This window comes from Aotus nancymaae, unplaced genomic scaffold (assembly GCF_030222135.1).
Source record: "Aotus nancymaae isolate 86718 unplaced genomic scaffold, 86718_ANA_hifiasm-v0.15.2.pri h1tg000020l, whole genome shotgun sequence".
Classification (NCBI taxonomy): domain Eukaryota; kingdom Metazoa; phylum Chordata; class Mammalia; order Primates; family Aotidae; genus Aotus; species Aotus nancymaae.
This window is the reverse complement of record NW_026988432.1, coordinates 29223963-29238018: the sequence shown is the minus strand read 5'-3', so window position 1 is coordinate 29238018 and position 14056 is coordinate 29223963. Positions and strand designations below refer to the sequence as shown.

General features: G+C 48.8%; 1 protein-coding gene across 5 annotated transcripts in view; it reads right to left on the bottom strand.

Annotated features, from left to right (window-relative positions):
• ZBTB7C (zinc finger and BTB domain containing 7C) overlaps positions 1 to 14056 on the bottom strand; it is a 372622-nt gene that overhangs the window by 155313 nt on the left and 203253 nt on the right. Inside the window, exon 1 of one of the 5 annotated variants that reach the window (XM_012440876.3) lies at positions 13411 to 13449. The exons of the other annotated variants lie outside the window; for them this stretch is intronic. The gene's annotated coding sequence lies outside the window, so the exon portion shown is untranslated. Of the gene's footprint in view, positions 1 to 13410; positions 13450 to 14056 lie in introns of those variants that run through there. 5 annotated transcript variants of the gene reach the window in all.

The following is a 14056-nucleotide window of genomic DNA, read 5'->3' as shown; positions in this document are numbered from 1 at the left end:
GCCTTGCCCTTCCATTGACCAGCTGTGTGACATTGGGTGAGTGACTTAACCTCTCTCTGCATCAGATTTTTACCATCAAAAGGGGCATAATAATGCAACCTACTTCCTACTTCACAAGGTTGAAGCAAGAATTAAGAAAGAGAACAAGGAGAGACACTTGGTGCAGGACCTCATCTGGGGCCAGCAAGGCTGGCTTTTCCCTGGGAGGTGAGTTCCATGGTGGCAGGTAGAGGACACTGAGCACTAAGATTGTCGTTCAGTCCTCAGTGCCTCGCGTGGGGCTGGCACATGCATGAGAGCTGACCGCGTTCCTGAGGAAAGTACTTCTGGGGCTAGCAGGAGCCCAGCGCTTGGTGAGAAGAAGCCTGCTGTGTTGAGCTTTCATAGCAGGCGGGCCAGCCTCCGTCCTGAGAGGCCTGGGGGTTGGTCAGCAGAGAGTCTGCAGTGACAGGGAGGCAGTAGATGCTCCGCCCAGGATCCTTCAGAGGCTGTCTGTGATGAGTTGCAGTTTGCTTTATCACCAATATTAACATCAGCCACCCTGGGATGGCAAAACGGTATAGCCACTGTGGAAGACAGTTCGGCAGTTCTATACAAAGCTGAACACAAGCTTACATAGACTCCAGCAATCACACTCTCAGGTATTTACCAAACGATCTGAAAACTTATATCCCCACAAAAACCTGCACACAAATGTTTATAGCAGCTTTATTCATAATTGCCAACAACCGGAAGGAACCAGGCTGTCCTTCAGTAGCTGAGTGGATAAATAAATGGTGGAACATCCAGACAACAGAATATAATTCAGCAATAAAAAGAAAGGAGCTATCAAGCCACAGAAAGACATGGAGGAAACTTAAATTCATATTACTAAAGAACATGAAAGCAAGTGAAAGAAGGCAATTGGAAATGGCTACATACTGTCTGCTTCCAACTATATGACATTCTGGGAAAGGCACAAGTGTGGAAACAGTAAAAAGATCAGTGGTTGCCAGGGGTGGGGGAGGAAGGGATGAATAGACAGAGCACGGAGGACTTTTAAGGCAGTGAGACTATTCCGCATGACACTGTAAAGGTGCAGATATGACATTATGCATTTGTCAAAACCCATAAAATGGTACAATACAGAGAGTGAACTCCAGTGTAAACGGTAGATGATGGACTTTTATTTTTTATTTTTTGAGATGGAGTCTTGCTTTGTCCCCCAGGCTGGAGTGCAATAGTGCGATACCAGCTCACTGCAACCTCTATCTTCTGGGTTCAAGCAATTCTCCTGCCTCAGCCTCCTAAGTAGCTAGGACTATAGGCATCCACCACCACACCTGGCTAAGTTTTGTATTTTTAGTAGAGACGGGGTTTCGCCATATTGGCCAGGCTGGTCATGAACTCCTGACCTCAGGTGATCCGCCTTGGCCTCCCAAAGTGCTGGGATTACAGGTGTGAGCCACTGCACCCAGTGGATGATGGACCTTAGTTCATAACAATGTATCAATGTTGCTTCATCGATTATGTGCCACATTAGTGCCAGATGGTAATCGTAGGAGAAACAGGGCGAGGGAGGGTATTGCAAAGGGATATGTTGTAAGGACTCTTTGTACTTTCTGCTCAATTTCTCTATAAACTTAAAACTGCTCTAAAAAGTAAAGTTTCTTGATTTAAAAAAATCGACCATTTTAAAACACAATGCTCAGGGCCAATCAGTACAGGGTATCACCAAGTCCCCACTGGACTCCCAGGCCCCACGCTGGGGACTTGGAGGAAGACTGTGAGACCTGTGTCATCTTCCAACTTGAAGTGCAATGGTGTCTGGCCAAAACGTTAGAGACAGTGTGAGAAAGTCAAGTGGGGAGGCCAGCAGGGCCTCCAGCTGGTGGTGCAAACAGGGCTGGGCACCCTACCCCAACAACCCGGGCGCCTCTGGCAATAGCCAGTGGCAATAGCCAGAGGAGGGAGATGAGGCCTTTGTTCCTTGGGCAGGCTCATCTGCCCTCCCCTCCCCTGGCAGTGATTCTAGTCTTAATTCACTCTTTCAAAGCATCCACCCCTGGCCAGGCACACCCTCCCTGACTTCCAGAAGTGGGGTCTATAATAGATTTAGCTCCCTCCTTGCAGGCCTAGAAGCTAGACTCTGCCCAGCCTTTTCCTATCCCCCACACTCCCAACACCAGACATAGTAGGTGTTCAATAAACAAGTATTGAATTAAATAGTAATTATTTGCATGCCTCTTGCTCCCCCATCAAAAAAATCTGATTATACGCCCCTTACCCAACCTCCCAACAGAGTGCTTGCTGAACAAAATGAATAGCAGAATTCAGGTAGAAGGAACAGGCCAGAGGAGAGACTTTGTGTTTGTAATAGGGGCACTTACTGCAGCTGTGAGAGGGTATCTCGGAGGCAGCTCCCCTGGCTGCACGTGCTCTGCTCTGCTCCTCTCCCCAGCAGGATGGACACTCACAAGCTCCTGCAGGGAGCAGCAGTAGAGAGGCCAGGATCCACTGAAATGAGGTGGCAGGTGCATGGAGTCATCTCTGAGCATCCTGCCTCATCAGCGTGGAGACAGAAGCAGAATGAAGTCCCTTTATCTAGGGACCCATCATGGGGGTGCCTCCGGGAAGCCCAGCAAGCATTTATGGAGGGTCAGGCGGTGTCTACTCCATGCCACCTAGCCAGCAGGATATGAAGCCATGGTGTGATTCAGAGAGATTCAGCGAGGGTGTGTCTGTGTGTGGCTGGGAGAATGGAATCCTCCTTCAGTCATTGCTCTGGGGTGACAGCCCCTTAGAAGTCCACATTTCTGTGACCTTGGCCTAGAATCTTAAAATAGCCCTGAGAAAGAGGGAGGGCTGAGTCCAGAGCCAAGGCCAACAGTGGGGCCTGGGCCAGGGGAGGGGAGGGCAGATGAGCCTGCCCAAGGAACAAAGGCCTCATCTCCCTCCTCTGGCTGCCCAATCTGGGCCCTCTGCTCAGTCACACACACTTTATTTTTTCCAGACTCAGGGAAGTAATCCTGGGGCTGGACGAATCTGAGCAAGGGCTGCCAGCAGGGAGCTACTGAGAAGGCAATGCTGGCCAGCCCCATCTCCCATCCCCTACTTCCTTCTCCTTCCTCACCCCACCCCCTGCCCAGACAGCCAGGGTCTCTCGCATCAGCTTATAAGTCATCCTGCAGCTCTCTGCCCATTGCAGGAGAAATCTGAAGTGAAATCCATGCAACCATGCAGAGTGGTGATACTGGGTGGGGTTGTCTGAACTAAAATCTAGAAAGGGGCTAAAGAAGGACTCTATACTTTCATAGCTGGGGGGAGGTGTGGTTAGGTCAGTGAACCCTGCTGAGAACTAAGTGCAGCAAGGTGATCATGCCCAGTGAGCTCAGGAGATCATCAGAGAGGGCTCCTGGGGGCAGCAGAGTAAGCAGAGGCTTGAGGGATGGGGAGGATTTGGAGAGAGAGGGGTGAAGGGCAGTCTAGAAAGGGGAGACTCTTAGCAATGCTGCAGAGGCAGGAACAGGCCCAGCATCGCTAGGGCAGCAAGTCACCAGGTCTGGCTGGAACGGATGGCATGCGTGGAGAGGACCAGGAAATGCAGCCAGGAGGGCAGCTGAGGAACCCCAAACACCTGCCAGCTGACTCTGGGCTTGAGTCTTTGGATAGCTGTGGGGAATGGAGAACAGGGGAGGGCGAGAGGGGGCTGAAGTGCAGCATTTTGTTCAGGGCCTGCAGAGACACATCTGGGAGGGGGCAGAGGGACTGGCTCAGGCTGAAGTCATCCCCATCCCTGCTTCCCCTTGGCTACTCTCAATTTTGCCAGCTCTGGGAAATCCAGCCAACTAAGCATCCGTGGCCCAAAAATATAATCTCTGCACACGAGACTCTGATTCAGAGAAATGTGGGAGTGAGTTTCTAGGAGCTAAAGCCCTAGCAAACATACTATGGTAGAGGTCCTCTAGCTGACTGGACTAGTTAGCTAACTGAAAGATTTTAACCTTTAATATACACTTGTACATTCATTCACCAAACTTTTGATGTAACATTAAGGTATTTTAACTTTCTATCCTTTGGTAAATTGTTTCTATTTTTATTTCTTACATAAACCATACTCCTATGGTAACAGGGTTTGACTGTGTCCCCTCCCAAATTTCATCTTGAATTGTAGCTCCCATAATCCCCACGCGCTGTGGGAGGGACCTGGTGAGACGTAATTGAACCTGGGGGGCGGATTTCCCCCTGCTGTTGTTCTATGATAGTGAATACGTCTCATGAGATCTGATGGTTTTATAAACGGGAGTTCCCCTGTACGCGTCCTCTTATCTGCTGCCATGTATGACATGACTTTGCTCCTCCTTTGCCTTCTGCCATGATTGTGAGGCCTCCCCAGCCATGTGGAACTGTGAGTCCATTAAACCTCTTTTTCTTTATAAAGTCCAAGTCTCAGATATATCTTTATTAGCAGTGTGAGAACAGACTAATACATATGGCAATTGCCTACAATTTTCAGTTTCAGGTCTTTTTACCAGTTGAATGACAAATTAAGTATATTTGCAAAATAATTTGAGTGCAGAAAGTCTCTCTAGATTTTTTTTTATATTTCCCCAACCTTCCGTAGTTGTTTCACCCACACCTAATTCAACAGCATTTTAAAAAAAAGTCTCAAAATGACTCAAAAATGTTTCTGTGAGTCTTTCCAAAGCTTCAACTTAGTTTTCATAGAAATACTTTCTTCTTTTCTTTGCAACAGTATTTAATTGGCTTGTATAATGTTTAATTAAATTGCATAATTACAATAGCAAGGTCCACTGGCATAAACAGTTTTGGGAACAAAGCCCAGCTGCCTCCAGGAAAGCATTTGGCTCAGCTGGTGGGAGCAGACATGGTGGACATTTTGGACAGAAGCCTTCCCGTCCCAAGTGTTTCTCTAGCTGTCGGTATCAGTCAGAGGGAATGGGGAAAGCTGGTAAATTTGGCAAGACAGTTAATTGCAGTTTAGAGGGCATCTAGTGCCCCCCTTATCCAGACCTAGGAAGGTTACTTCTCCAGAGACCAAAGACCTGATGCTGGCATGCCCACCTTGGTCCAGTCCTCCCCTGGAGCTGCTGCTTCCCTAGTCCACCCTGTGAGGAGTGGGCTGTACCTCTCCAGATACAGTTCCCTTCCCTGCAACCCCACCTAAGACTTCCTCCCATTGCAGCTGCCTAGGAAGGATTTGGCAAACTAACTTTACAGCTTTAGTAGCAGACAATAGCCAAAGGCACCACTCTCCCAGAGGTGACAGAAACTTCTTACAGAGGTGAGTTTCTAATGATGTAATTTTAGGCATCTTCAGTAGATTGCTTGGGGAAGGATTTGGGGGTCAGAGGCATGTCAAGGAATCTCTCAATCACACCATCTTCCTAAGCCTAAATTTATGTCCAATTGTGTCACAGCTGTGCACACGTCCCCCTAAGAAAACATGGCCGTGGACCCATCTCTCATTCTTCATGTTACAAAAGCCTTTATGTTGTGTGGGATGCTCTCCTCTTTTAAATTCCCTTCTGAAACTCTTTTTTCTTCTAGACGCAGCCCTATGGGTCACATGCAGCAAAATTGAACATTTAACCCAAATGTCATCAAACCAACCAACCAACCAACCAATCACAAGTACAGTGTTAGCAGGCACCTGCAACTCATGAAGAGAAGAAGGAAAACGCCCTTCAGAAGAACATATTTGTAGTGCACATTTGCCATTTTGAACCATCCACCATCCATTCAGGCTTCCTCTTGGTAAGAGAAAGCTAACTTCCTTTCAGATTATCACCTGCCCCCAACAGCCAATGTGTTTCAGGGGTGGGTCATGGTTGAGTTAAGCCAATCAGCTCAGCTCTGTTCCCTGGCCATGGTAACTAGACCAAATTCTGTCACATAAGATGGAAGGGGATGTTTGCTGGGGACTTCCAGGGAAGATGGTTCATCATTGGAGATGTGGAAGGTGCATGCAAGGCCTGGAGCTGCTACAGCCGTTTTGTTACCATAAAAAGTCCGGTGAGCAGTGCTGAGCTGAAAATGGAACCAGGGACCAGATCAAACTGCTCCTGAGGATCATCCTGCCTCTAAACTTTTCATTTACCTAAGCCAATACATTATTTTTATTGTTTTTAATTGGCTAACTTTTGAAAATCAAACTGATACATATACATGGTTTTAAAAAATCTAAAATGATAAAATAATAAAAGCCCAGCAATGAAAAATAGCAGCCCCTGCTGTAGCCCTCTCCACACTGAGTCCCAATTCGCAGAGATAACAGCTCTTGATTTTCTCCTGTTCTTCACTGACACGTTTCTAAATAAAATGCTATCTTGGTCAGCTAGGGCTGGTGTCATAAAAATGTCATAAACTGGCAGGGTGCAGTGGCTCACGCCTGTAATCCCAGCACATTGGGAGGCTGAGGCAGGCAGATCACAAGGTCAGGAGTTCGAGACCAGCCTGACCAACATGGTGAAACCCAGTCTCTACTAAAATACAAAAAATTAGCTGGGCGTGGTGGTGGACACCTATAATCCCAGCTACTTAGGAGCCTGAGGCAGGAAAATCACTTGAACGCAGGAGACAGAGGTTGCAGTGAACCAAGATTGTGCCACTGCCCTCCAACCTGGGCAACAGAGCAAGACTCCATCGAAAAAAAAAAAGTCCTAAACTGTGTGGCTTTAACAACAAATTTGTTACCGTTCTGGAGGTTGGGAAAGTTCAAGGTCAAGGTGCCAGCCAATTGAGCTGCTGAGAGCTCGGTTCTTGGTTTCAGACACTACCTTCTCACTGTGTCCTCACATGCCAGAGAGAATACACTCTCTGGTGTCTCTTCTTATAAGGACACTAATCCCACAGGATCAGGGCTCCACCTTTATGACCTTGTTTAATCTTAGTTACTTCCTTATTCCAAATACAGCCATACTGGAAACTAGGATTCAACATATGAATTACAAAGGGACACAATTCAGTTCATAGCACATTTCTAGATTTTCTACTTTAGATATTATCTATTAGTGTTTCATAATGGAAACGAGATTTTATCTTCCTGTGAACACCCGTTTCTGTTCTGTATATCTTCCTGATACCATCATTTTTAGTGAAATCAATTGTCAGTGTTTGCAGTATTGTGATGAGGTAGATATGATTCATGGATGACCATGATACAATTTCCTTTCTTGCATAACGTTGTACTTTCTCTAGTGCTAAAAACAATGGCTTTATATGCACCTAACTCTTATTTACACATAAAACTGACTGCCAGGGCTGTTAAAATCCCTTCCTAGACTGTTCAGCAAGTTAAAAATCTGTCAATTCCTTTTTAATTTTTTCCTAGAATCATCCCATCTACAGTTCCACATCCTCCAACTCCAGGCTGGACCAAATGCTCCAAAGCCTGGTGCATAGCTGTCACCTGCATTCTTGCATTGGACCTCCAGACACACTGCATCAGTTTCTAGTGCTGCTCTAACAAATTTCCACAAACCAAGTGGCATAAGGCAACATAGATTTCTTATCTTAGAGTTCCGGAAGTCGGCACTTGGGAATGGGTCTCTGTGTGCTAAAACCAACGTGTTGGCAGGGTTGCATTCCTTCTGGAGACTCTCAAGAAGAATCTGTTTCCTTGCCCTTTCCAGTTTCTAGATGCTACTATGTTCCATGGCTCAGAGCTCCCTTCCTTCATCTTCAAAGCCCGCAACCTCGGGCAAGCCCTTCCCATATTGCCTCACTCTGATCCCTCTTCCATTTCCCCCTTTCACATATAAGGACTTCTACAATTCGATCCAGCACAAGCTGATCACCCACAACCATCTCCCCATCTCAGGGCCAGCTGATTCACAGCTTTCATTCCATCTGCAATCTTCAATCCCTTTTGCCGTTTAACCTAACACTTTCACAGGCCCTGGGGATTAGGATGTGGACATCTTTGGGAGTCCATTATCTTGTCTACCCTACATGCCATGCTTATTTTTGGTTTACTCTGGTTTCAGTGATGTGAATGCTCCTCTGGCAGCTTCCTGAGAAAGGCTGCATCAGAGGTACATCATCTGAGCCCATGCCTACCTGAAACAACTTTATTCCTCTCACTCTTGACTGGTAGGGAACAGAAAGCAAAGCTGGAAGCCACTGTCCCTTGGAAGGCTGAAGGGACTGTTCCAGTATCTTCTAGATTCCAGGGACACTGGTAGAAAGCCTAACACCATTCTGTGTTCCGATTTTTGCAGGCAACCTCCTTTTTTTCTCTCTGAAGGTTTATAACTTATTTCTTTATCCCTAGTATTCTGAGAGTCTACAATGATGTGCCCCATTGTGGACCTGTGCCATTCATTCTAGCAGTCTAGAAGCTCTTGCATAAATAACTTCTCTGATACTTTTCTCTTCTAGGGTTTTTTATTCTCCAATTCTAGAACTCCTACTGCTGGCCCTCTAGATTAAGCTTCTAATTTCCTTAATTTTTTTCAAATCCTCCTTTCTAAATCATTCTTTCCCCACGTTCTGAGAAAGTCCTTCATTTCTCTCCCTCAAATCTATTGAATTTTAAATTTCTGCTATTATATGTTTAATTCCTTATTCCTTGGCTGTTTCTTTTTTATAACCTTCTATTCTCGTTTTATGGTTGCATTATCTCCTCTTATCTCTCTGAGGACATCAATTACAGTTTTATTGAAGTATTCTTCCACTCCTAGGCTTGGCTCTATTCCTTCCAGCTCCTTTTCTGTTGTTGAATCCGTCTTCTTCCTCCTCCTCCTTCTCCTCCTCCTCCTCCTCCCCACTGCCCACGTTTCTCTCTGTCTCATATTAGAGTTTTCCTTTCTACAGATACCAGCTGATACTTGACCATCATTTATATGTAAGAGTAAGACACTAATAAGTTGGTGATTTCTCTATGGAGGATTAGGTAGAAATCTGGTCATTTTCCACAGGATTTGATCCAAGAAGTTCCAGACCTGGAGACACTGCTTACAGCTGAGGGCAGGTTTGAGCACTATACTCAAAATGAAAGAAGATATTCAAAACTGCACGCAGAGCGGTGACACTTGAAGCACTTCTCTACTCTGGGTGAGAGTTTCAGGAAGAGAGAGAGAGAGAGAGAGAGAGAGAGAGAGAGAGAGAGAGTGTGTGTGTGTGTGATTGTTTTTTCTCTTGGGCCAGTCAGTTTACTTGCAAAGGAACCCTCAGCTACCCTTCCTGGAGAGCAGACCCTGGCTGCCAGTATTCTTGGAGCCCAGCGTACAGCACCCTATTTTAGAATTGCACAACAGTGGGATTTCCCAAGGGACTCTAAAGAGGGAATTAACTGTGAAGAGCCAGCAAGAAGCCCTACTGTAGTAGGCACAGTGACCCCAAATCATCCGCATCTCCCCCAAGTCGCGCCCCTTTCAGATTCACATGTCAGAAAACCTCACCCAGACACATTTAGTGTGAGGCCAGACATATTTAGTGACCCACACTCCATATTTTGCCTTGGCAAAGGGCCCTCATGGCTGGTGTTTGTAGCACAGGCCAGACCAGGGAAGGACAAGGAGGGCAAATTTAACCCCTGTCTGGAGACAGACTCAGTCCACATTGGGCTCATTGACACAACACCTCACCAAACACAAGCAGGACAGGCACAAAATATCTCATACCCGAGAATCAGCAGGTGTGCAATCAAGACCCAGAGGCCAGTTGCTAACCTGTTATTGCAGTTTTCTCATAAATAATATGAAAATCCACCTAGTCATGAGGATACAGTTTTCTAGCAGATGGACACCCATCAACAGGAAATGGGTCCTTGTATTCGGAGCCACCTCAGATAAACCACACACACCCTGCGCCTCCACAGAAGCATGGCGCAGTGCAAGGTGGACATCAGCCTTCCGCCCTCATCCCAGCTCAGACTCCACACGACAGCATCTAAACTCAGGCCCTGTGGGCCAAGCAGCCTCTGGCAGAGCAGAAAGTGGATGGGCTCTCTAGACATGGTCCCATTCACTGTGGGGAGAAGCTGAGGTGTGTGGCTCCCGCCTGGCCCTGGTCAGGGTGAAGCGGGCCACCCTGGGCACCACCCCCTTGAGACCCAGGCAGGTGCGGAACATCTAACAGCAGCGTGTGGGCATCGCACCCGTGCAGGTGAATTCCACTTTCCATACAAGTTAACATCCCCACACCCCAAATCTCACTTTAAACCCCTCAAGTCATGGCTATGTAAGTACAAAGTCATTTTTGCAAAGTGAATGATCCCCCTCCATGGCTTCCGCCTCTCCATGATACATACAGTTGATCTGTTCTTCAGATGTTCAGAGTGAACACCAGGCATGCTGAGGAGGATCACCTACTTTAGAATTATTGTTTAAAAAACCTCAACATCAACAATTAAATCCTCCCCTGACAGGCATGCATGAATGCCGGGAAGCAAAGGCATAGCCCAGGATGTAAATCCAGGGGCCGGGTAGCCCCCAGCAAGGGAGTCTTTGGCTCTTCACGAGCCTGATCAGGGCTCACGTGCTGTCCATTCCTGTGATGACGTCACCCTGGCTCTGGCCCCGCCCAGCACAGTTCTTGTCCCATGCTCTGACAAGCTCTTGAGGGAGGCCAGTGATTCATGAAGTTGGGTTTTCCACACATCTTCTTCCCCACTTTCTGGGGCCCATCCCTCCTTCCACCTACACTCCAGGCATCCTGTCTTTCCTCCTGCCTCTTTCCCTCCATTTTTTCCAGAGCCACTTCCTTTATCTCGGCCCCAGGTACCTCTTGCTTTTAAAATTTTATTATGAAATATTTCAGACATACAAAAAGGCCAAAAAAATACTATAATGAACACCTGTGCACCCACCACCCGGCTGCATAAATAAAAAGCAGCCCTTTCTAATCCGAGGTGCGCATCCCTCTCTGACACCACAATTCCTAGCAGCCTTTGTTCCAGTCTCCCTCAGAAAAAACCCAGAGAGCTGCATAAATCCAAGGCATAACCAGCTGTCATCTGGACTCCACTGTATTAATTTTTTCACTATCCTTTGTGGCTGCATGAATCTCCCTTCCACCCACCAGCCCGTCATCTTCTTTTATGATTTGACTGCTTCCCAATCCCAGAGGGGAACTGGCTTGCTGAAGGTTCCCACCTAGTTAAAAGCCACATGGGCAGGTCAGCAGAAAGCTGAGTGTTGGAGCAGGGACTTTGCCTGGGTGATGCCGCTGGGTGGGACCACAGTGCTTCCTGCCCACGCTCAGGCACTAGGCCACTCTGTGCACCAGGAACGGTGTGGGGGCTGGGAGGAGGCAGGACATGGACACTACCTTCCACGGCCTTGTAGTCTTTTGGGGACAACAGACACATACAGAGAGGCAGCCCAAAGCCTCATGGGTAGGGCTGGACTCCGGGGTATCTGCCTGTGGAGCAAAGAGGGGGCTGCTGAGGCCCAGGGAGGCCATGAGGGATTAGAGATGGAACTCAGAGAATGGGTAGGATTGAGGGAGGGAGGAGGGAGGGAGGGACATGCTGGGACCTTCCAGGTGAGAGAAAGTGAAGGAAGAGGCACAGTTGCTGGGCAGGACAGAGAAGGGGGGCAAAATCAGGCTGGGGGCTGGGGGCGGCTGGCAGGATGAAGCCAGCTGGGTAGGGTCTTGGTGGCAGTTGGCTGAGAGGGTGGGTGTGGAAGCTAAACATGTGAGGGCACCCCACCTCTGCCCGCCCAGCTGTCCTGAGTATCCCACTGTGCTCTGCTCAGATCCTCAGTGGGGGAGGCTGTGGTCGAAGCTCTTTGCGACTGCTTCCTCCCCACCCCATCCCCACCGCATGCACGCAGGCCATGGGAGGACACAGAAGGCCAGTGCTGTTGACACTGGCACAGCCTGAGCAGAGGAGGAACATGACATGCTGGGTGCCCTCCCCTGCAGCTCCAGCCCAGGAGACAAAGGGTGTCCATGCAGCCAGGAGTCCCATGGCAGCTGGCACCCATGGTCCTGGGCAAAGGAGGGGCTCAGGAGTGGGGCTTGGCCTTCCCCTGCTCCCACCAGAGTCTCTAGGCTGAAGATCACCTCCTTCCTCCCCACCCATGCCCCTGGCCTTGCCCTCTTCCCTGCCTGCCATTCATCCAGCAGCCCCAAGACCCCCGCTTCTCACCCTCACCCAGCCACAACCCCTCTGAGGTGTCGACACCTCCCAGCATGGAATGTCAGGCCCTCTGCCAAGCAAGAGGATGGAGGCCCAGACGCCTCGCCTTGGTGCCTCTGCCATGAGTGTCTTCCCCGTTTTCTTCTGGGGCCTCACTGCCTGCATCTTCCACACTTTCCCAGGAGAGCCCATACTCCAGGACTTCATGCACCAAGTCCTAAGCACTCACAGCAACACACAGTGTGGCTCCAAGCACAGTCCTAAGTCAACAGAGCCACAAAGCTCCAGGTGGTGGCAGGAGATGTGGGAGGTGGCACCATTGGACTCATGTGGCCAGGGATATGGCTGGCCTAGGTAGAAAGCTGGCAGACTCTGCTACGGGGATCTTTCCTGAACTCACCCTATGTGCAGAAACCCTAAGGCTGCTGAGAAGGACAAAACAGCTTGGGTCCACTGTAGGAATGCTCTGAGGTGCGGAAGAATGGACTTCCTCTTTTCCTTCTGATTCTAGATCCATATTCTAGAAATGTCAACAACAGGGACAGCAGCCCCTTGGAGCTGGCTTCAGATTGCTTCATTTCTTTGTGACCTTCTCAGGGCTAAACCTTTGGGGGCCACCTTCTCTCAAAAGTGGGAGTATGGGCCCCCACTGCCCCACCCCTTGGGTTGGGTGTTCCTGTGGTCCCACCCCGAGCTCCACCATGGCACCAGTCCCGCCACTCTGTGGAGGATTCCTGAAGCAGGAGCTGTGTGCCCCTCATCTTTACATCCCCAGCACCCAGCCCAGAGCCAGGCACAAGGGAGTTGCTTGAGAAGTGTAAGGTGCAGGCAGCCCCCCACCCCACCAAGCAGTCTGCAGTACAGGGTAGAGAGGAGGAGAGGCTCTGAAGAGAGGGTGGGTGTCGCCTCTACCTGTAATTTCTCTGAGGATTTTTTAGTGTCAGCTTAAGTCATCCTTGACTATTCTGCGTGAGTCTCTGACCCTGAACCAGGTGGTCCACCTATCAGCCAGTGTGAAGCCACTCCTACACACCTGGGAGGGCCCTCACCCCTTCTCTCTGCAGTGCCTCCCTCCTTTTTCATTCCTTCCACTTCTGATCTATACCTTGGCCATTCCATCAGGTCACACTGCTTGCAGTGGTGGGAGATGGATAGAATGTGCCTGGAGAGGGTCCTCATAAAGACAGCAGACACACTGGGAGGAACTGGCCTCCTCCTCTCCGCCTACTCAACTCTGCCCAAGCCCAGTCTCTCACTCCAGCCTCCCTTGTGAACCTACCTGCCCCATCCCACATGGATCTTTTTACCTTGATACTCACTGCACTTATCAGCTCCTCCTCTTCCTTGGTCTTCTGGGCTGCTTCTCAGGGAGAGCCTCAGAGCCAGATGGAACTGGAGAGGATGACTAATGCCCTTTTATAATCTCGCTGGGAGACAAGGCCCATGCAGGAAGGGAAGATACATGTTGGAAAGCTTGGAGCCCATTGCTGATAGAGCCAGAACTTAAACCCAGGTCTCTGGGCTCTTAAAAGATCCCTCCCTTCATGTAGCTTAAGCTTTGCCTCCTTACCTACAGCAGGATTCCTACGGACAAGATCATGTCTTTTGAGGATCAAGCAAAAGACCTTGGCAAATATTTGACAAATGTTGTGTTATGTGTTTCATGGCCTAAGATCACCTCCACAGACTCATTCCTCAGTGCCAATTCCACCCTCCTCAGCACCAGTTCCACCCTGTCTCTCAACACATCCCAGCTATACCCCTGCAGCCAGAGACTCCCATGGAAACTCAGCTAGGAGCTCAGAGAGAGGGAGAGTGTAAATTTCGTCCCCTCTGGGCCCACTGGCAATTCTCATTTGGCTGCTGTCTGACTTCTCTTGGCCACTAAGCAAAGTGGTAAGCATTTATTTTAATAGTGGCAAGGGACAGTTAGCAATAAAAAAGCAGCCCAGCTTGGGGGTGGGG